Raw genomic sequence first — 20,609 nt, forward strand, 5'->3', positions numbered from 1 at the left:
CTTAGCGGCCAGCGCTATTTGTGGTAATGAATTACTCGTCCACCTTAACCGCTTCAGGTTAATAGTTGAGGTTTCACCCGCTATCGTCGGTGCCTGCGGATGTTCCAGCAAAGCCAATTCTATTTCAATGTGCTGCATTGAATGGTCACTATCCAAAGTACATGTTATTTTGAACTTTTTAATTAGTCTTAATAGAGATAGCAAAACTATGGTATAATCCAAGATTGTACTTGTACTGTGGCCAATGTAGGTCGTAGCAGGCGGTTTATCCTGGTCTATTCTTCCATTTAACGCCCGCAGTCCCAGGTGCTCAAGGTCCCACATCAACTGCCTGCCAACTTTATCTAACTTCTTGGCTGGTGGGATCTCCTGTGTGTCTACAACCCAGAATTCATTAGCAGTGATGATGTTATCCTCTTCCTCCGGGCGGTGAAACAAATTTGCGTTGAAGTCGCCTGTTAGGATTATCTCCCATGCTGGTTGTTCGAGGCGGAAGGCTGATATCACGTTAATGAGGCATGCAAAGAGGTATTTCTTAACTGTATGTTTTGGATGAGCGTATATGTTGATTAGGATAACGGTTCCACTTTTAGCTTGTGGAATCTTTTCAAGTTTGATAATTTGCATATCTGCCGTGGGTGCTGCCAATTGGGTGGCTTTGATGTTTAATGCAGTGGTTATGTAGACCGACAGTCCACCCTTAGCTCGCCCGTATCGCTGAGGGCGGGTTGCACTGACATGGAAGGACAATCTGCCTGGTACGTCTATTGGCTCCATTAACCACGTTTCCTGCAGGGCTATGATATCATAGGTGGCCCAAGTATCAGTTTTTCTGTTGTCGTTTAGAATTCCTCTTGCACCGGCAATGTTCCAAGAAAGCAGTTTTATTGTTTTTTGCTCGGTTTTTGCCATCCGGCTGTTGGTTCAGACTTCGTTTATACTCAGATGTTGCCTTCTCTGGCATTCATGGTTAACAGATTCTGCACCCCTGGCACCTTGCAATACCGAATATATGGGTCGACATGCCCGCGTGCAATCTTCTTTTTTAGCACGCTTTCTTAGTAGGGGAAGCGGATAACCTGTCTTTACCTCTTCTTTGAGAATAATTCCCCACTCTTCGAATTTGGCCATTTCAGTAAGGATATTCTAGACGATACCAACATTCCTCCAAGTTGCAAGGGTGCCTTCCTTGGCTGTGTTATTTGCGAGAGTAATAAATTCTATTGTTAGTAGATTGGTTGATATTATGTGGTTGAGGCTTGGAATTGCAGAAATCAAGTGAAGGATGTTTCCTCGGTTTAAATAGACTTGTGTGCCTTGTGTTTTATAGGTAGGGATGAAGAGTAGTCTTCCCTCTGTTGTTGTTTTCGTATCATACGGTAGCTCATAGGTTAGCTGTGTATGGTCATTTGTCCAAATTCTCCTCAGTTGGAGGCCTTCTGGGTCCTTTTCGTCGTCACATGAATATTTAGTTATTTGGCTATGGGCATCATTCTGTAGTTGTTCAATTGGCCTGCTGCTTTGGTCTTGGCTTCCAGACGTGCTCCTTGATGTCCATACAGTCCTGTCTTATGCACATGTTCACTTGTAATGCTCGCACCATGAGGTCCTATCCTTTTTGTAATTGCAGGTCCTGCGGTTTGTTGCTGAGCATTCTGGTCTGTGACTATCTTCACTTGTAAAGGGTCATAGGTGCTCTTGTCGACTTTTACTACTACTTGTCTGACAATTTTTTTGTCATTTCTCTGATGTGAAATTCGCGGTTGGGATTGGGTGCGGGATGAAGGGTGTTTTGTGTTTTTGATCTGCACCTTTGGTCACCTCCCATGTGCATCCCTGCTTGTTTGCCTCATGCTTGCTGTATTCCTGCTCCTTGGTGCCATGTTTGATGATTTGCTGGGGAGTACGTACTTTTTGTTGAGACTTGCTCCCCGTGTTATGTGGATCGCACTTTGGATTCCCTGAGTTTCTGTTTAGTTGCGCGAAGTCACGGTCCGCTATTTCCAGACTCCAGTCTGCACTGCTCGAGATAGTAGATTGAATGATATGTTTGGCATTTGTTGACTCTTCAATACCTGAATTGGTCGAGTGGACAATCCCCTCTGTTACTGTAGCCGGTTTTGAACTTGACATGTGAGCTAGGTCGCTTGATATCGTGGCAGTGAGCTTTTGCCCTTCGTCTTTGTGACTGGGCCTCTGTGTTATACTTTGAAGCTTTGTCGTTGCAGGTGAGTAATGTGGCCCCTCTTTGGTATCAGTTTTGGATTTTGATTGATTTTTTGAATAGTTAAAAATTGGAAAATTGGTCAGAGCCTGCTTGTTTACTGGTAGGCAGTTTGACATTTGATTTCTGTTTTTTCTCGCACGTTTTTTTTGCCGTTTGGTTAAACCTTGCATGCTGCTTGGATTTTTTTTTCCGTCCAGTTCAGGTTGTTCATTTCCTGATGTTTCATGCTTATCGTTATGCTTAACGGAGGGTTTGACCTCAATTAAGTTCAGTTCTTCAGTTAATTCATCCGGTCTTATTTTTATTAGTTTATTTTGCTTTATTTTTTGATCTGTTGATTGTTGTTCTGCTACTGCAGCGTGCTCTTCCTTATTCTTTTTGGGTTTAGCTGATTCTTTTTTTTGTTGTATTTTTTTGCACTGCGCCAAGGAAATGAGGTCATTTCCATTTAGTATACTGCTGGTGCCCTGATTGGCGTATTTGCATTCCTGCAGGATTTCCTTGAGTATCAGTGGCAAGTCCTTCAGTTTTTCCAGTATGGGGCTACAGCTGCATGTCACGGGCGGTGCCCTAGATCGAATCTGATCCCGAAGAATGTCAAATGTGCTGACCATTGAGTCCAATTTATTATTTATACTGGATATGTGTTCGGCTATTGTGCTCATGAGGTGTATTTGAATATCAAATTTATCAGACTGCATGTTTAGAGTTTTGATTGAAGTTTCAAGTATACTACCTAGCGCACTATGTAGGATGATTATAGATTCCAGGTTTTCATTGAGAACTTGCTTTTCTGCTTGCTGGCACTGGTTTGATTGGCTATTGTTTATGGTTAGTTTCTGGTGCCGGTGTTCTTTTGGTGTCTTGGCTGTTCGCTGGTCCACACTTTTCTGATTTGAATTTACAGGACTTTTAGTAATTACTGAATTTGACATGGCCGATGCACTTGAGATTTCTATAACTGATGGAGTTTTATGGCAATCAACATCCAGACCATTGAGCAGATCTGTGTGTGCGTGGGCTTCTGCATCCTGATTCAACCCACTTGATATTTCGATTGGGTTTTTATTTAATAGCTCCAAAATTGATAAGTCGTTTGGGGGCCATCCGTTTTGTGTTATTTGTGGTACTTCAGTTGTAGTAGTTGGTGCTTTGTTGTGTGTTTTTTTTTGCTTGGAGTCACTTAGACATGTAATGCTGTCTAGGTAGTCTTTGTGTATTGTTGCGATTCCTTTGTTATCTTGTAAGGTTTGAGGCTCCAACCAGTAACTACACACGTTGCTCTTTTTATTGGTTTTTATCACTACTTGATTTAAACGAGACTCCAGCCTTGGGGTTGAATGGCTGTTTGGATGATCCTTATACGGTGCGTCTTGACTGCTGATGTTGTGACGCCCATCATTATTGCCAGTAGCCTGTGGGCTTCTTGCCATTGAGTGATCTAAATTAATATCGCTTTGTGATGGAACTGAAGATGTAGATGTCTTTGCGATTTTTTGCGGGATTTGATATGATATACTTTTTTTTAATGATTCTTCCCTTTGCCTCCCCGTTATTCTGTTTGTGTCACCGGGCGGTGTTGATGATTTTACTTCTTCTTGCACTGAGACATGACTTCCAGTTTCCATATGTACTTGCGCTTGCGTTTGTATAGTACGTTTATTATGCCACTGAATTGATTGCATGGACATACTTGTGTCTTCTGTCTCGGTGCTCTTTCCTAAGTTGATATTGAAACTGGACAGGGGGGGGGGCCTGTGTGAATGTTGACTGTGTGCATACTTTACTCGGACACATTGGTTTTTGAAGGCCATTTGGTGTTACTGGCATTGTATAAATTGCAGATACTGGATCTTTTAAAAATTTAAATTTCCCGGTAGGGTTCATTGAGCCAAAGATAGAGTACATTGGAGGTATTAGGGTGGTCGTTGAAGGATTAGCTGTGCTGTCCTACAAGTGGGTAGGGTTTTTGGTCTTGGATTTTTTTTTCGTGATTTGGGGGGGATTTCTTCGAGTTCTCCCAGACCGCATCGCTTACACTGGCCTAATAACCAGACCTCTTGTCGTCCTTTAGGACCTGTCCGCTTGGTCCTGTGTGCGGCAAGTTCTAATTCACACTATCTTAGGTGGTGCCAGGTGCTACTGAAAGGAGGGAGCTGCGACCGCTCCTCCTTCCCTACTTCTTCGTAAGATCTGGTATTGCCTGTGTGATACCTGTGATGCTTGCGATTCTTATTTCCGCCCTCTACTGGCTGTTTGCTCCCGGCCTGTACTCAGTTTTAGTCCTCAAGCCTAAAGCCTCAAGCTCCAACTCGATCTCTGGGTTGACTCCGGGTTGGCTCCGACTTGGATGGAGTACGTTGGCACGCGGGCACTTTGTGCTTACTGCTCAGTGCAATGTATACAGCGACTAATGTACCTCACCTCCGCTTGACTGTTCAGGGGGGTGGTGGATGGTGGATGAGGGGCCAAGTGTCCAGGCCCTTTCTTGTCCTGAGTCCTGTCCCCTCGCCCCTGCACACTCTCGAGTTTTTGGTGTTTTTTCAGGGTATTTTCCCGTTTTTTTTGTTTCTTTTTTTTTTTTTGGCGCACTAACGTGCCTTGCAAAGTCCTAGGACCTGGTCTTAGCCTACCGATGAACGGAGTGTGCTGGGGGCCGTCTGCCGAGGTGGGGTGCCTATAGGGCGATGTGGGCGGGATGTACTTGGCTGGCAGGCAGGCTGGCGGGCAAGGCGGGCCGTGTGAACTCACTCCGCCATTACCCCCTCGCTGCTGCTCACTAAGTCACTATGCCACGCCTTACCGCTTCTTCGCCGCCTGCAGTGACTGCTGGCGATTGCCACCACTCTGTGTCCCGGATCCGAAACCGGAGCAGGAGGGGGAGCCTGGGGAGATCACTACAGCTGTTACACTCCCTCTCCCCCTCTCCCCTGGCTGCCGCTCACCTCTTACGTAGTGCCTCTGAGCGGCGTTCCGTGGCTCTCTGCGGCCCCCGGCGGCTTCACGGCTGGTAACACGCCAGTCCGGCACTCGGCACTCTGCAGCCGTCCGCTGTGGCTCCTCTGTAGTGCAGTACTGCGACTCCTCTGTAGTGCTGCTTCACAGGCTACGCTTCACAGGCTACGCCGCCCCGCAGCACCACGCGGCTGACTCGCTGCGGCTGACTCGCTGCTGACTCGCTGCTCCCAGCTCGCAGCTCACTGCTGCTCTCTCGTGGGCTCGTCAAGCTGTGTGCTGCTCTCTCCGCTGTTGCCGTAGGTTAAGCGAGGAGAGGTTGCTGTCAAACTCCGCCTCTGTAGGGTCTCTGGGTAGCTTATCCCAGTGATAGTTGAAGTCCCCTACCACCATGAGGGATTTATATCTGGAGCCCAGATCCGTTAAGAACTCCAAGAAGGCTTCATTAAAGTCTGGAGAGCTCTCTGGTGGGCGGTACACTACCACCAGCATGATGCAAGAGGATTTTAATGAGATTTTTATCCCCAGAAGCTCCGCGCTATCACAATTTTACGACCTGTGTCAACCTGAGGTATTTTTTTAATAGGAAGCGACCCCCCCCTCTACTCTCCTTGGGGCGATTATACCACAAAGCTTTGTATTCAGGTGGCAATGCCGCCAGTATATCGGGAGTAGAAGAGACCCCTAGCCAGGTCTACGTGAGGGCAAGAATGTCAATCTCGCCATCCACCAGGAGTGAAAATACTTCCAAATGGTGCTTTTGCAATGAGCGTGTGTTCAACGTCACTATTTTTAGCCCCTGGGTCCTGTGAGGGTGTGGCAGGATCTTAGGTCATCTGGATTCGCCCTCTCCCTGCAACAGGGCTTCTTCCCGAAGTTTAGCTAATGTCATCAAATCTACTCCTTTGTTACCAGATCTTAGAGCCCGGAGGGTCTCCATGGAGTAGATTCTGGACCGTCGAGGGGTGCTGGCCCCTGGGACCGTCCTGGCGTGAACAGGCGCAGACGGGCTTCCCTCGGGCGCGCCTCCGGCACGCCAGTGGCACGCCCACTGCGCGCTTGCATTCTAGTTCTTTACGTAGCGTGTGGCAAGGAAGACACCAGAGCGCTACCCCAGAAGGCGTCTTGTGAGCGTCTCTAAGCCCCTGAGCCCCCACTCAAGATGGCAGTCGGGAGTGAGGCGGCGCGAGTCTCACCCAAGTGGTGAGTAGTGTGGGTCAAAAATTTTAATGTGCAGGCAATACGATTATAGAGGGAGCAAAGAGCATAAAATAAAAATGTTAGGCTAGCACCATTTCCATAAATTTCAGCAACACAACAAATTCGATTTAAAAGGAGCCTAATACTCCAACAGTGTTTAAAATGCAGGCAGCAATTTAAAAGCGGCAGCGTGACAAACCAATTCGTTGAGCAAAGAATGAGAGAGATTATATTTTTAACAAGAAAAGGGGAACAATTAACCAGCGAAGTATAGAGTGGAAAAAGAAGGAAAGAAAAAAAATAGAGAGACTCAAAAATTCAAAACTCAAAATCCGGATCTACTACGTAGGGATATGGGCAGTTTCAAAAGAGTAAGGTCCAGTGATTACCGTATTATCATTTTATTTTTCCTTTTTTACAGTGGTGAAAGACAGTGGGGAAACGCTCGCCGACCCTGCAGGAAGGTCATCAATGCCAGTAGCAAACAAATCTTTAGCTGCACATGTCATGCTTCCAAATAAATCCAACATGGCTCCCTACACCACTTCATGCAAAGGTGCTCTCTTTTCTCCTCAAATTATTGTTCATCATCTATAAAGCTTTACAAAAGAGATATTCCAAATACCTCTATCAAAAACTTCACTCACACTGGAAAATCATGTGTTTAAAATTTTTTAAAACTCTTTAAAGGTCTGTCTTCAACATTACATCAAATGCCTAGAACTTTGTTCTAACAGACAATCACTTCTTATGAAAACTTAAAAATATAAATGAAAGGTTTGCTGTTTCAATGACTCTTCATCCAATAATGTAATAGGCAGATTCATAATTTTCTGGGACACAGATATGTTATTATAGTCCCTCTAAATTGACTTTTTTCCCTTTTTTCTTGCTAGAAATGTCACTCGCTGTAGAATTGCTCTACCAAGATCTGGTGCTCTAGTTCTCGCTATAAAAAACAGCTAAGAAATGCTTAAATAAGTAAATAAAGAAATAACTAAATGAATAAACAAATGCAATTTAAAGAAGCCATGGGCGACATCTTTAAAAGCTAGAATGAGGTTTGTGACCCCTATTTAGCCATTTTACAGCATAAATACACAACCATACTGGCGTATTTTACATAGATGGGGCCACAATCATGCCGAAAGATTACTTTGATGTAATGAATTATAGCTATGCAAAAAGAGAACATGCTGCCATGAATGGCTACTTTCTTCTAACGATTGTTTGTTTCAAGAAAACAATTCAGAGGAACTAGAAAAGATAGTTTGTCTAAACAAGTGCTACCCAAACCTTTTAGAACCATGAACCAATTTTTAGAACCTCATATTTACAGGATCCTCTTAGCTTTAATGGATATGAGGGAGGAGGTTTTTAATGTAAGTAAAGCATCATGTGGCAGCTCTCTGTCATTTACAAACAGCACATTTTCCATTGAAATGGCCAATACATTCGCACAGGTATAGTTGTACTGATAAAACTATATTGCACGCAGATGATTGATCCAATTAAAGTATTATTCCCGACACACTTGACAATTACAAAAAGAATGTGCTTAGTTTTTGCATTACTAACTGCTGACTGTTTTTAGTTCATTTACAGGTATTTACATTTTGTAGTGTGTAACAAACAAATATTATTTTATAGGCTATCCTTGCTCAATCCCTCTACCCCAGCAAGATTGTTACATAATTCACTTTACTTTCTTTGACTGCAAAGTGAGAGGAGTTTGTGAACACCAGTCCCTGTGTTAAAAAATAAGCAACAATTTGTCAGAAGACATCACCTGATATTTGACATCTGTCCCTTTGTCTTTAAAGCACAGCAAATGTGACAAGATAAATGCAGAATGTAAAAGCATCTTTATATATTGCTCGGACGTTCCAAATCCACCAAAAAACAACTGGCAACGCACATTTTGGAAAACGCTGGTCTAAACCTCATATGTAACTCTGGTGCATGACTGGCTGCTGGTATCAGACATAGGGACTTTAAAACTGAGCTGCAATCATTTGCGAGAGTTGAGCGTCTACATTATTTTCTTACTACACTTGACTAGTGACGTCACAACTAAACTGTAATAAGAACTAGAAACAGATTTTTATACAGGTATTGGAGCTTTCATTTATAATGCATTTTCTATTACAGTTACAGTGGCATTTCCCTTTTCTTTTTGTTATGTGCTTGTTTAAGCGTCTAAAGGAAATGATAACAGGACATAATGTTGAAGACTCTGGCGATTACTTCAGCGACAACACTACGAATTAAATCATATATTTGTAGGCCATATACAAATTCTTAATGAATATAGCTATTTCTAGATAATATAGGGGTCATACGGGCGATATTCATGCTCTCGATCACTAAGATAAAAATATTTTAGTTTAAGAAAATGTTGATTTTAGCACCATTCGTAAATCAGTGATATTTTGTTTCTGTTTGTAAATTGCAATGCTATATATTTTACTCTGCATGGTGCACTGAATGCGAGGGCCCACAAAAGGTAACACATTCCGATTTGGCTATAAAGGTGTCTTTGCGGCCGGATGTGTGATTCCCCATCGCCTAAGTGGCCGAAAGGTAAGACGTGTCTGTCTTCAGCATGGATTACTCTATTAATAGCATTGCCTATTTACAATCCAAACATCAGCTTAAATAGGATTTCTGAGAACGCACTGCAATAAATGAGCCGACGGACCTGAATTCTGAAAAGACAGCATCCCCTAGCAACGGCCATTATGTCACCTAGATGACTTTTTTGAAGAAAAATCAATGACCGCGCTGTAAACACAGCAGGCGTTATAATTTAACCACAAGCATCGTGTCGTTAGTCAGTGGTGGGAATTACTTCTGATTCCATTGCAGCTCTTCTAAAATATTGTTTATTATGAGTAGATGAGATCGTAAGACAGCAAAACCCGTTTCTACTGAATGAGGTTTAATGGCTTAGTTTTAAAATAGTAGCTCGGGGTCAGATTTCTCTTGAGATGCTGATACTCTGTTTATGGGGGATATGCGTACCTTGACTGACTAGATCAAATACTCCGTTGTTGGCCTACTGATTAGTAATTGTCACAATTATGAAACTGAGATTGCCAAGAAGTCTTATTTAGTGATGTCTGTGCAGGATGAAGAAACATACATGAGGAGTATTGATATAGTTTGGGCAACTTTGGGGCCCCGTTCCAGCGCATGAACCGGTACTGCTCTCATTTCTAAGGTCATGGATGTTGTAGTGAGCCACCCGGTCACAACCCAACAATGTATCCACCAGCAACCCTCTAGGCCAGAGGGTACAAATAAACTTGACGTCAGCGCTCGGGCTCTCACCACTTAGATAGCAAGCTGTGTGTGTCGTGATTGTACTGCAGGCATAATTTAAGCCCCATCGGTATCTCCTCCCTTCCGCCCTTCCCGTCAGGCGCCCCTACCACATTGGCGATGAGGCGGAGCGGATCCACGGCGTGTGCAGGGCCACGAAACCTACTGTGGCAGCAGTTGAGGTGTCCGAAGCGGCGATCCGAAGGTACCGAAGGAAGAAGGCCAGGAGGTGGGTGAGAGGCCGGGAAGCGGAGGCGGTGTGTTTCTGAGACGGCGGTTTCAGGACAGAAGGGTATAAGGGAGCACAGGAAAGGCGGATTCCAGAGAGGGGGTGGGAAGCTGGTCTGCACATCGTGCAGGGGTGAGAAAATCATTCTAAAGGTACAGAAGTAGAAAGAAAAAAACAACAAAAGGCAAATATCAAAGGGCACACACTGGGGAAGGGTCAGAGCAGCCTGAGTATGCAGGGCCAAAATAACAGTGACTAGAGGAGAGAAGGGAAGGGAGAAAAGGCAGCAGGAAGCTCAGAGTACTGCACACAGGCACCTAACCTCACAACAGGAGAAGGTTACAGAACATGTCAAGGCAGGCAGAAGGCGGTGGAGAAGGGCACACGAATCGACAAGCAGCTGGAGATCAGGGTGCAGTGATCCAGGGTTGCAAGTCGTCTCAGGAAATTGATTGTGCGCCAGCTAGGCATCTCGCTGAATGACATTTTGGTGCTAGGAAGATCACATGAACTAGTGGATGCAAGGGCAGGAAAAATGGAGTCCACGTTGGCGAGAAGAGTGACGGGACAACTGCAGGCACAACCTGTCACGATCAAGGAAGAGAGGGTGGATGCCATCCAGAAGAAATCCAGCAGAGGTAGTGGATCAGGAGGGGCGCACCCAGGTGGGAAAGGATGTGGTAGCTATGGGCTAGACAGTCAACCACCGCGGGGATGTCCTGCCCAAGAAAAACCATGCCTGAGGACAGTATGCTATGGCAGATGCCGAGATGGAAGAAGAGGAAGAAGAAGGAGAACAGTTGGAAGTGACCGTCCTGAGCAAAGGAAATGCCTGATCATCTCAGAGGGGATATCCTTAAATATTGAGAGACAACCTATAACCAAGCCACAAGTTGAAAGACTGTATGTGCTGAGAAGAGCTGTGGCATGAACGAACAGTCGGAAAGAACTGCATTCGCTGTTATTTGTTTTAGTTTGTGTTATCCGTTTATTATTTTAGTTTGTTTTGTTCATTATGATTGGTTGGGAGGGATGTAGTGAGCCACCCGGCCACATCCCAACAATGTATCCACCAGCAACCCTCTGGGCCGGGCCCAGGCCAGAGGGTATAAATAAACGTGACGTCAGCGCTCGTGCTGTCACCACTTAGATAGCAAGCTCTGTGTGTCATGATTGTGCAGCAAGTATAATTAAGGCCCCATCGATATCTCCCCACTTTTGCCCTTCCTGACTGGCGCCCCGCCACAGATGTTGCGGCGCCATTTGCTGCGTGGATTGTCTTACCATAGAATAGCCACCTACCCTGACTACATGGAGAAACCAAGAAGGTGGACCATGCTGGCGATTAGCCAAAGGGGGAGTGCTGGAGGGGGTGAGAGAATGGTCACGCTCAAGTAACAGTAAGGATCCAGAGTAGCAGACATAGAGGTGTGCCTGCGCCTGATCTGGCAGCATCAGTGTCACCTCCCTGGGATGAGGGCCTGGTGCCGGTTGTCACTACACACAGGGTGATTTCAAATAACCCTGCTTGTATGTTTTTCTATGATAATACATGATTAACCTCACCCTTATTTTGTGTGGGTGCATTGTGGCACGTGGGCTCTATTAGATGTGTGTGACATATTGGTGGGAGTCATAGCAATGTATAATTTGCCTACTTTACATCACCAGACAAAGGTGGAAGATCAACTGTGAATGCAAAATGCGCATAGACGAAAGCCATAACAAATCATATAAAACCAAAGAGCTGCACCCCTCTGAAGGAGTTGTTGATGATGCCATCCAGACATTTTTCACTGGTAAGAAGAAGTGAATGGCATCACTGTAAAGTCTTCATATGAAAGTTAATGGGATTGAGGTTAAAATGTCAGAGGTTGAAGGCAGGTTGGTGGAAATTGTACACAGAGTAACTGGAGCAGGCATTTGATTAATTCAATGGCTGCATGTGTTTTGTATGAAAAACCATCTCAAAGAAGGTGGCTCTGTTGAAATGCTTTAGTCAAATCACAGATGATGATTTTTTTTATTTACCAAGAATGGGTCTTTTCAGGTTGTGAAATATAACCTGTGGAAAGCTTTTCTCTATAAAGCATCCGCTGTTAAGGCTGTTTTTAATGGGGCAAGTGGGGTGGTCCCTTCCTTTAGCCCGGTGATCCTTTTTTGCAACAACCTCTACCCTTCCTTCCTTGCCCCTCTTGATACCCCCTTCGCCTAACGTACTCTTCATAAACCAATTACTCCTCCCACTTTACTTTCTTTTAACAAACACCTTACTCTAAGCCCTGCGTTACCCCGTTTTTTTAATAACCTCCTCACTCCCACTTCTGCACTACTCCATTTTTCAAGCACCGTAGTCCCTTCCCACTTAAAACCCTCATTTTTTCCAAACCCTTTCTTCCATCTTGCACTTTACTCCTTTCTTAACAAACTTCTTACTCTCTCCCCTTCCTAACCCTGCCTCTTTGGTCCTGTATTCCCATCCATTTTTCTCTTACCTCTTTGGCATGCTGTCTATTAAAATGAATATTTTAACAAAAACATATTTCCATGTTGAGGATAATTTATCAGTTTAAGTTTTCTCTCAAAATAAGTTACTTCAGCCTGTATTCCTAAGGTTGACTTTCTTCATTTTCGAATTTCATCAAAAAGAGGGACACCCTTGTTTAATACCTAACAACGTTATTAATTCAGCTGTGGACTGTAATCAATTTAAAAAAAAAAGTTTTATATAGCGCAAACTCCACCCCGAAAATATCAGGTATCAGAGCGCTTTACTTGAGCACCAGCTTTTAACAGATGGACACATTCATTTTTGTTAGATGAGGGGAGATGAAGTGATTTGCCCAGAATTACAGAATGTTGAGCGTCCCTGCCGAGACTCGATCGGGTTCCCCAACTTCGAGGTCGACCGCTCTAGCCGTAAGGACACATCCTCTCGCCATTAGCTTGATTGTCAGTATGCCAGACAAACTGGAATGACTAGAAAAGGAGATATCTAGTATTCATCTGCTATGATGGTAGAAGTAAAGGTAGGATCCCAATTTATGTGATTTCATTGCAACGTTTCTTTGGGAACTATGGGTCTTCGAAATGATCCACAAGCAGTCAAATGAGGCAGGCATTACTTCTCTCAGCAAGGTGCAAGGTGGAGGATGGTGGCATCCATGGTACTGTACTACTGACCTTAAAAAATGAAGCACGGAGGAATCTGGTCCTAAGAACTTAGGTGTGCATCAAAACAGGAAAATTTTATGTATAAAGGGCAGGGATTGGCTATTCCCTTGATGCCAATCTCTGCATCGTTTCTAGGCAGAGGAACTTCAGGAAGGGCTGAGCTTTGGGAGATCAGACACCTGTGCTCTTTCCTGTCTTCTGTGCAGGGTGCTTGAGGAAAAGGTTTCCATTGTTGACCAAGTGAAGTCGACATTGACTTTTTTAAAGCCTGTTACAATGAGGAGAACTGGCACTACTTGTTTCCATACTGTCAAGAGGCGTCTTCCTTTTTCTTACATGGTTTGATTTCCTTGATGCAGTGTTTATCATTCTTGTTGTAGAAAGTTCCTACATGTGATTACTGTCTTGGATTTGGACATTTCCCCATAAACACAGAATGGAAAAACATATAACATATCAGGTCCGCTTTTTCTCGCATGCTTAAATTGTGATATATTAATTTTAGATGAACCTCCTAAACTCTAACATAGTTGTTAAAAACACACTTGAATCGATGTATGGAAGGATAATCCAACATAGGTCTAGGATCCAGGCGAGTTTTTTCAGGATAGCTGTTGATTAGATATATGTAGACATACGGCGAGCGCAAAGTAAGTGGTTTTACTATTCCCACTCCAGTCAGCTCAACAGTAGGGTAAGTGTTGGATTACGGAGGGGTAAAATTTACTATTCCCGCTCCAGTCATATCAAACATTAATACAAACACTATTTTTATCAAAATACCAAACTCTATTATAAAACTAATAACAACCAATGAAAACAATAGAATTTATCATTAGAAAACACAATTAACATATACAATAATAAAGTACAATACAAAAAGTTACTCTTTTTCTTCATTTTGTTATTACTTACATAACTTTCTACACTATACCTCTGCAAGCTACACACCACACATCTAATATGTATATTTAAATTTATAATATTTACACATTTTACATTAATAGTTATCTATTAAAATATTAAAGCTAATCAACTACCAATAAAACAATTACATGTAATTACCTTTCCACCCTTTATCCATACAGAACAAACAACCCTCACCTAATATATAAATAACAAATAATTAAAGAATTGACATAATTAATATTACTAATTAACTAAGAAAACATTAATTATATTTAATTAACGTCCCACCCTTTATGCCTACAAATACAATGCACACATATAACATAAACTATATTTAATTGCATATTTACATTACCCCAAAGGAAAATATATATTACACAATTTACATAATTAGTGATCGATTAAATAATTATTTATAATAATAAACAAATTTAAAAAGAATTATCATTATATACTTCACACCATATGCCCATACAAAACCCACAACCCGCACATTAAATTTAAATTAAAAAAAACTATATATACAATTAACATAAATAATTATCAATCAAATAATTATAAATAATTTAAAAATTAGTTAATATTAAATTAGAATTAATTAATTTCACACCCTGTAATTCTACAAAACTCAGAACCAACACCACTTAAAAAAATATAAACACTATTTAGATAAATAATTATAATTTAAATAATTAATTATAACTAAGTTACTTCCCAACCATTCCCCTAGAAAACCCACAACCCACACCTAAAACTTAAAAACAAAAAATATCAATTATACAATTAACATACAAAATTATCAATTAAATAAGTGATAATAATTTTAAAATATTTGTTAATTAATTATAGTTAATTTATTTCCCACCCTATGAAACCCACAACCTGCACCAACATTTTAACAAAAAAATATTGATTATACAATTAACATAGAAAAGCATCAAATAAATAATTGAAATTAATGAAAAATAGATATTAATTATTTGTAATTAATTTACTTCCCACTCTATTCACCTATAAACCTCACAACCCGCTATGGTACTAAAAATACCCAAAAAACTATTACATTAAATTTAAAAACTACTATTAATTTACAAACCATATTAAAAAACTAACAATATTCAAACAAACATTTGAAAACATAAACAATTAACATATATATATTGAAATTCACAAAAATAATCAACAATCAATATTAAAAACAATATTTTTAGCCTCAATATTACTTACCTTAAAATCGATATTCCTGTCCACAATATTCTTGCTCATGATATTTTTGTATCACAATATTTCCTACTTGATAATTGTGTCAGTCGATATTACTGACTTGATATTTTGTCCGAATATCTTATATAATATATATCAACCTTGGTTTATGAAAAATTTGCCCTGTTATCTATGATGTAGGGTGTGAATCGAAACTTGTGAATTCACTTGCATATTAGTTCAAAGCCACTGCACAGCAGGTTTACATTGCAAAATGTGTGAGGAGTCTAAGCCAACAATGAGCTATGAGGGGGCTGAAAGGCATAAATAAGGCAGAACGTACAACAAGAATAACCATACCCTTCCTTTCCTGAATGGCTCTTCCTTATCTCTCAGCCCACAACTCGGCCCCTTCTTCTCCTATTATCTGACCTTCTCTACTCCCTTTCAGAGGGTAGTTCAGCAACTCGCTGAATTCCACAGCATAGGGATATATTTTGAAGACCACAAACGCCCTAATGTTTTTGTAGCACACTGCACATTTTAATGCACCATTCCAGCAAATCAAAGCGTGAATCTGAACTTGGCACTTTAGAAGCAGAGATTATTTAAAGCTGTAGAGTCAGGATTTCCTGCCAATACTTGTATGACTTTCACCCTTGTCTTCTCATACTATTTCCATGAGAATAGCCTTGCACCTGCTCATTAGTGCCTATCTGTAGATTTCAAATATTATCATATATTCTCACTTTAGGGCTCATTACCGCCCGCCACACCAGTGGGAAATGGGACCGCCCGCTGAGGGTGCAGCGGTCCCGCACATCCCATTAAGATGCGCGCGCCACACTGACGGGCGCATCCCGCATGTCTGTCATTGGGGCGGGCGGTGCTAAAAGCACCGCCCACCGCAATGCCAAAAATGCATGTTGTGCTTTTCAATGCACAACGTGATAGGCACCGCGTGGTGCCAGCCACATTGTACATTGAAATGCAGGGGGGGTACCATAGGTACCCCGCATGTGCACCCCCCAAAGTCCCTGAGGGCCCGCAGTGGACACCCGCAAGAGATTACCACATTCCTTTCTCGCCACAGAAAGGCATGTTCCCGCACCATCATAATATGGATGGCAGTGTCTAGCAGACACCGCCACCATATTAAACTCTTTTCCGCCTGGTTGACTTTTCAACTAGGCGGAAATGCTGTGGTCTTTCCATCCGTCGTGGTCCCCCTGCCACAGTAATATGGCAGGGGAAATGGGTGGCGGGGCGGGGACGGATCTCGGGCCGATCGCCACCGCCATGCGGGCGGTGGCGATCCGCCCGAGATCCTAATGACCCCCTTTATTTTACTTGCATTGAGAAAAAGTGTATAAATGTTGCCCAAAAAATGTATGGATTTTAGCATCAAATGCTTTAACTGCTCAGCAGTGAATCTTTTGTCCATTTAAACAGCAATTACTTTGCTTAATTTGTATGAGTGCACATTATTTATGTATTAAGTGCATTTTAGACTTCTATGCACTATCCCTAGTGTTTATGTTTTGTTTCACATCACTCAGTCAAAATGACTTTATGTGGTTCAATTGGACCATAGAAGTATAACATACAAACAGAATGGATAAAATGTACCTGTCAAATTTGTACAAAAATATGACTCATGACACAGGTACTCCACAATTATAAAAAATTAAAAATTTGAAGTTCGAAAAGGAAAGCACCAAACTCATTTACGTTTCAAACCGTTTCTATATTAAAATGCAATTCTAATAAAATTTGATACTGCAATACAAATAACTTCAGTGGATAAGGAGCGTAAGAGATCAAAACCCTCCTGATGGCTACGGGGCGGGTTTCTCTTAAAATTGGAATAGGAAACCATACCCATGGCTCCTTTTAAAGATAAAATAAAGTGCAAGGTGCTTTGTTGTGCTGAAATATTGCAGGGACAAGACATAAAGTTATTGCACTATCCAGCCTGTTTGGGGAAGGCCACTAGAAAGTGCAATGTGCAAAGACGGAACCTAGTCAAAAGGAATCGGGACTGTACAATCGTGGTAAAAGACAGTTAAAATTATTGGTATAAAAGGTACCGATCTAAATGAGGTTGTAGCCCTGATTGCCGCAGGCAATTGTCTAACTGAGCAAAATATGCATCTCATATAATCAGTTTCATATTTGTGTGGATGCTAGCAGGGTTAGCATAATAATGCCCTAGGCCTATTTCACTGAGTTTTCCTTTAACAAAAAGGAGCCATGGTATAGCCTTGGCATTATCCAGAGTCATAAAGTCCATGATAATTTTCCTTGTGAGTTTTAGATCTTCCGACAACCAAACTTTAGCCCAAAGGATCAGCGGGGTAATGTTGATTCGATCCACAATAAAATCCATCCCTACCTGAGAGTGGCAGAACACTGTGGGAGCACTTTTTGGGATCATCAACAATCTTTTTATAAACTTATTTCTAGTCTTTGTAGTTGTGTGCTTTTGTGGTATCGCCATACTCCTGCCCCATAGGTGGCAACAGACAAACATTTTGATTTATATAGAGTGATCAATTCCGCTACCGGCTTGTGGTCCAACTTACATGCAAAGCGGAAAAGACCTTCCACTTCACAGCTAGTATTCCGAACCCTAAATGTAATAAGATGGTACCAATTCAGTTTATTATTAAAAACATTCCCCAAGTAAGTAAAATTAGAGACCTTGTCAATGGTCTTGCCCTTTACAGTAAATGTTCTTGATTTAGTTTGGCTTGGGCCACATACCATAATGTAAGTTTTAGTCAAATTAACTTTTAGGTCCAAAGCTAACATAAAATCAGTAAAAACATTCAGAGACTTCTGTAAACTATTTGCAGTTAAAGCCATTAAAACCGTATCATCTGCATACAACAGCAAAGGGACCGATTTGCCTCCAATTCTGTGGAAGTCTAATTCCTGGGCTATTAGCGATGGTTCTAGGCCATTTGTGTACAAAAGGAAGAGAAAGGGGGCCAATATGCACCCCTGACGGACTCCCTCTTTAGAAACAATGGGCCCAGTCCTCTCTCTCCCAGGGCCAAATCGTATGGCTACCGTAGTGGACGCATGCAACCTGCGCAAGGAGGATGATGAGAGATTCCTCAAAACCCATCTCCCCCATCATGTACCACAATTGTTTCCCCCATTAACTGTGTCAAAAGTGCTGGACAAGCCATGAAGGCAAGGTGGATTGACTCCTTCCTTGCCTTCATGTACTTGCCCCTGATCAACGCCAAATTGAGGCACTGTCACCATGCCTCTCCTAAAACCATTTTGCTTTTGGGTTATTAGCCCTGACGAATCTGCCCAGGTCTCAAGACGATCTAAAATAACCCTCCCCAGCACCTTAGCCGTGGCGTAAATTAAGGAAATAGGCCTATAGCAGGCCTGGTCTTCCTTGTTTCCCTTTTTTGTACATAGGTACCACTATGGCCTCTTTCCATGATGGTGGGATAGGGCTGGTTATTGCTGCTCTAAAAACATTTGTCAGGAGCGGTGCTCAAAGTTGGGGATTGATTTTAAATAAATCAAGGGGTACCCCATCAGACCCTGGTGCTTTGAGGTGTACCCCTTTCATGAGGGCGTCCTCAACCTCACTCACTTGAAGAGAAGAGCTCAAGTGGTGTGCAGTGATTGGGTCTAATGGGACGTCTTGACATGTTTCCTGGTTACTAATTCCATTCGGGTTAAATATATTTGAAAAGTGCGATTCCCAAACTTTCCCTGGTATTTATGAGTCCATTCCCCTTGAATCCTTTGAAAATAATGGGCGATTTATTACCTCCCAAAAACTCCTACAGTCTTTGAGTGCACTTGCTCTCTTTAAATCTATCCAGGCCGACCTTCTCAGTTTTTGCTTCCTCTGAGTAACAATGCTCTTGTATGCCTGCCTTGCGTTTTTTATTAGGGTTTTATCTCAAGGGATTATATGTAGTGCCTTCTTGAGGTCCTTTTGGGCCCTTGTGCACTCTGCGTTGAACTATCTAGTCCCCTGAGTTTCCCTTTTATCTGTTGAATTTGCCAGGTTTATGGATACGTCCCTGCAAATTCCCTGGAATCCCTGTATTACCATATCTGGGGGAGAATCGTGAACTAGGCATTTCAGAATGGAGCTTAAGTTAGCTTTAACAATACTCTCCTCAAATTGGAAGGGGTTTATTTTGCGCCATTTCAGTCTTACCCCTTGGTTTAAGTTATACTGAAGGGGGTGACCATCACCTTCCTCCTCCTGGGTGGTTACGTGTGGGGAGGCTATAAAGGGGTTATGGTCGCTAGCGCTATTAAGCTCCACCTCAAAGCTGTCAACCATGAATGCAAATTTTCTAGATATTAGCATGAAGTCAATGTCACTTTCCCTTTTTCTGCCCATATAGGTGGGATATTGAATTTCCAAATTACTGACCAAGGTGTCAACAAAAAGCAGATCATTCACAATAATGATATCATTTAATGCATCACCTTGTGGGGTATGTATGAAGTGTGTCAGTGGCTGGCCCTCGGTGTCCATTAACCCACACACTCTGTTTGAGCTATGCCGACATAAGGTGCAATTGATATCCCCCACCCAATAGATACACAGGGGCTGCCACTTCCCAGCGAAGTTATTGATTTCCTCCTTTAAAGTTACAATAATATCACAACTATTTTGATCAAAAATATTATAGTACCAATTGATCAAAAGGATTTTGGCCTGAACCAGGTTGAAGATCAGAATCAATTGATCTCAAGGTGAATCAGTTATGGTCTCTGCTTTAATTGACCCATACTTGACAGAGATCAATGTCGCCAGCCCTCCTTTTGCTCTCCCTGCTTGTGACGCGATTGCATGGACATTAAAAGAACAGTAGCCATCTAGTTCAATATTCTCAATGTACCATGTTTCCTGGGTACAAATAATATCAGAGGCATTTACATACTTTAACCACACTTCGTTCTCAAATTTCGAGCGGATACCTGCAATGTTCCAGGAAAGAATTCTAAAAGGACAGGCTTTAAGGGGCCTTGTCACTGGGTCCTCCCTCTGATTAACAATCATGGAGTCCAAGTCAGATCCCCCTGTTCCTAATTTAGATGGAGTAGAAGGGGTTAGGGGAATCAACCCCGGTCTCCAGCTTGTGGTTGTTAATAAAAGTGTCAGGTGGTTCATGTATATGGTGTTCAGACTAATTTGTCACCAGCCCATAACCCACTGTTCTATCGACTGCACAATGTACTACCCTGGTTAACCCTCCTGAAATAGAAGAGCTAGATGAATCAACCCTGGTCTCCAGCTCATGATTGATAATTAACGTGTCAGGTAGTTCATATATATGGTGATCAGGGTAATTTGTCACCGGCCCATTCCCCACTGTTCTATCAACTGCGCGA

General features: G+C 42.3%; 1 long non-coding RNA gene across 1 annotated transcript in view; it reads left to right on the plus strand.

The window, feature by feature from the left end:
* Positions 1 to 9,917: 9,917 nt before the first annotated feature.
* LOC144770275 (uncharacterized) overlaps positions 9,918 to 20,609 on the plus strand; it is a 71,126-nt gene continuing 60,434 nt past the window's right edge. Inside the window, exons 1-2 of the long non-coding RNA XR_013598853.1 lie at positions 9,918 to 9,935; positions 11,607 to 11,734. This is a non-coding gene — a long non-coding RNA (uncharacterized LOC144770275). The remainder of the gene's footprint in view (positions 9,936 to 11,606; positions 11,735 to 20,609) is intronic.

Source organism: Lissotriton helveticus, chromosome 1_1 (assembly GCF_964261635.1).
Source record: "Lissotriton helveticus chromosome 1_1, aLisHel1.1, whole genome shotgun sequence".
NCBI classification, from domain to species: Eukaryota; Metazoa; Chordata; class Amphibia; order Caudata; family Salamandridae; genus Lissotriton; species Lissotriton helveticus.